This window comes from Cicer arietinum, chromosome 4 (assembly GCF_000331145.2).
Source record: "Cicer arietinum cultivar CDC Frontier isolate Library 1 chromosome 4, Cicar.CDCFrontier_v2.0, whole genome shotgun sequence".
Lineage (NCBI taxonomy): Eukaryota > Viridiplantae > Streptophyta > Magnoliopsida > Fabales > Fabaceae > Cicer > Cicer arietinum.
Window position 1 is genome coordinate 53248490 of NC_021163.2, and position 3296 is coordinate 53251785.

General features: G+C 30.7%; 1 protein-coding gene across 2 annotated transcripts in view; it reads right to left on the minus strand.

The window, feature by feature from the left end:
* Positions 1-1649: 1649 nt before the first annotated feature.
* Positions 1650-3296, minus strand: part of LOC101498068 (histone-lysine N-methyltransferase family member SUVH9-like) — an 8828-nt gene continuing 7181 nt past the window's right edge. For both annotated transcript variants that reach the window (XM_004498153.4, XM_004498152.4), the window contains exon 2: positions 1650-2206. The gene's annotated coding sequence lies outside the window, so the exon portion shown is untranslated. The remainder of the gene's footprint in view (positions 2207-3296) is intronic.

The window sequence follows — 3296 nt, forward strand, 5'->3', positions numbered from 1 at the left end:
ACAATCTGGCTCTATAAAGCGCACTTGAATTGGAGTTGAATTGGAAAAATATAATGTCTATTAAGTACTAATATTAAAAAAGAAATTATAAAATAAATTATGTGTATACGTGAAATAAGTTTAAAGACTTAAATGAAATAGTTTCAATATGATTGCTACAAAACTTAGTATTTTGATAAAGTGGTTTTGGTTACTCTAAAAATATATACTTACTTATATTTAGTAAGTATATTTTTATAATTAACTATTTCAGTAATATATATTTAGTTACTTCAAGTAAGTTTATATTTAAAAATAGAAAAGGAAAATATATATATATATATATATATATATATATATATATATCACTTCATTGATAAATCTATTTATTTTATTTTGTCACCTTTAATCTCTCGAGCAATGAAAATTATAAATAAAAAAAGACTTAAATAAATTAGTCAATGAATTTTTAATTTCTTGTATACAATTAGTTATTTACACCGAAAAAGATGTTGTTAGTCTCTTTAGGAGTACAAAATTTATTTTAGATGAATTTAACTTTTTAAAGTATCGTTAAACTCAACTCTTTTACATAACTATCAACAACAGATTAATTTAATATATTAATTTTAATTTTTTTTATATTCGACCCCTCACAAAATTTATGCTAGTTTTGCCACTAACTTGAATCGTGATCTTTCAAATCATTAGTCTTCCATATCTTGTGGAAGCAATTTGTTTTGGATGAACTTTAGTACTACCCTCCCCAAACAAGCTGGACCATAGTAGCATTCTAACATGCCAAGCTTGGGATTAAAAGCAAGGAATGGATATTGAGCAATGTCTTAGTAAAGAAATCCTCAAGTTGCAATTTTAACAGGATAACATCCTTTTGAACATTCTCTCTGACAAGAGGGAAATCAATCTATATATGTTGTTTTTTTCAGTCATGGAACATGAGATTTTCTGCTATGTGCATGGCATTTTGATTGTCACAATACAATACTGGTAGCCTATTACAAGTAACCTTTAAATCTTCCAAAAAGTACCAAGAATCGTGGAAGCTCACAAGTGACAAGGTGTTACACTCGACTTTCAGAATAAGACATTGACCTCAGAATGTCGGGTCTTGTAGTCAAACAAAGAAGTCTTATATTTGCAGCATCATCTTCAAAAGGCTTGTTTGAACCCTGATACAATATCACAACATCTATAGAAGTTTTTGTAGGCTTGGAACCTATTAAATCAGTCATGCTCAATAAATCCAAGTAGTACTTTCTTTGGCAAATAGTAATTTCTTGCTTTGATTGAGCAACTTCTGATCCAAGAAAGAATTTAAGTGTTCTCAAGTCCTTGATTTTGAAGGATGGCTCAAGAAATGTTTTATCCTTTTGAGCTCTTTCAAGTAATTTCCGACCAATATTTTATCATCAACATAAATCAATAAGGTTAAGTTATTTGAGCTAAGAGTGAACAAAGAATGATCAAAATTGGAATTATGTATCTTCTATATGTTTGTTTGAAGTCATACATATACCATGACCAATGTAGTATTAAGAATCGAAGAGCAGTTACAACCTCTGAAAATCTGAGAGCTACTTTCTATGCTTCTCATGTAAATAACAAACCAATGTATTATTAGTACAATGGTATTCTGTAACGATATTGGGTTATCAACAACAACCTTCTTGTCCATTTCAATAAAATTGGGTTTCCTCATACAAGGTCATAAGTAGACCCCAAAATAAATCAAACAAGGTCATAGTAGCATTTACTGGACTCTGGATAACCAGATGCCTAATCTAAAATTTAAAAACTGCATAGTTGCTTTCTATCATTTCAACCACTAATATAATCCTTATACAAGCTTTGAACTTACATCATATACAAGTTCGCCAAAAGCAGCGGGCGAAAAAGCAACCTTTACTTAAAAAATGTTATTAGACATGAACATGTTTCGCTCAAGACATGGTATAAATGACAACAACAAAAGAGAGAAAATGTGTTCAGGATCTAGCTGAAAGAGAACTTCAGTTCCTGAACTTCCCCACCCACGGAGAGGCACAATGTACTATTCAACTGGGGTTGGATAAAACCAGAAAATATATTGGAAATCAAATTGACATATGCAATATCCTGACAGTAATATAACAAGTGATTCTATTGATCCTTGAAAATTGGTGAGGTTGAAACCTGATGAGAGTTATGCTCCATTAATTTTAAATATCTGCAAATAAATAATCAACACAAATCAGCATGCCCGAATATATAAACTAATAGTAATAATAGCACAATTATCTGAGACAATATATTGATTGATGAAAACAGGAAAATAATTAAAATCCTGAACCAACACAAAATAAATAATAAAGCTGACGTGGAAAGAAAAATAATGACTCAATTATCTCTGGAAGTGATAAAGAAAGTTTACAAATTCAGCGCATTATAGTAAGATTGAATAGGAGCAAATGGTGAAATTTCAATGTTAAACAGCCAATAATTTAGATTCAGAGTAGTGTAGTATCCATCTTTAATATATGATAAAGTCTCTTAAACCAGCAATATTTGTGTTACAATTTCTTTCTGAATATACCCTTGAAATTGCTCAATTGAGCCTCTTCACTATAGTGGCATCACTATCGTATTAAAATGAGCAAAAGTTAAGAATAACGGTGGCTGACTCAAAATTTAGGATAAAATATCACAACCCAGCAATATTGATGACATGATTTTATCTCAGAAGAGCTTCTGTTTTTGCAGAAGTTGTTGATGCTTGTGTGAGCTTCTTCTTTATGATAAAATGTCCAATTGTTAGTCATACAAATTAAGAAAGATGGAGAACCAGCAACCTCTTCACCTTAAGGTTACAGCTATTGAATTTTTTACAAGCAAATACATATATAAGAGCGTACAAAGACGACTCAAACCCAATTACAAACAATTAATCATCAACCAGAACACGGGCAACGTCCCAAGTATTTTCAATCAACTAGTTCTAAATGCCAACATGAAGAGAGTTTTCATACCATGACAAACAAGCAACAAATTGTGTTGACCAATTAAAGATCAACAACAATATTTAAAGCACTGATCTAGCTTCATAGGAAGTTAGGAGCAAACCTAAAGTACACTACAAAAGCCCAAGTGAAGAGAATCTATGAAGCCAAACAATGGGAAGTTGGGCTGGATAAAAATCTAAAAGCAAATAAAGCACATGTTCTATTAAGATGACACTACACATTTTATTATACAAGCGAAGATTCACAGTTTGCTAATCAAAGGTTCAAAGTCAATGTAATAAATTTATCCTGCTCTTT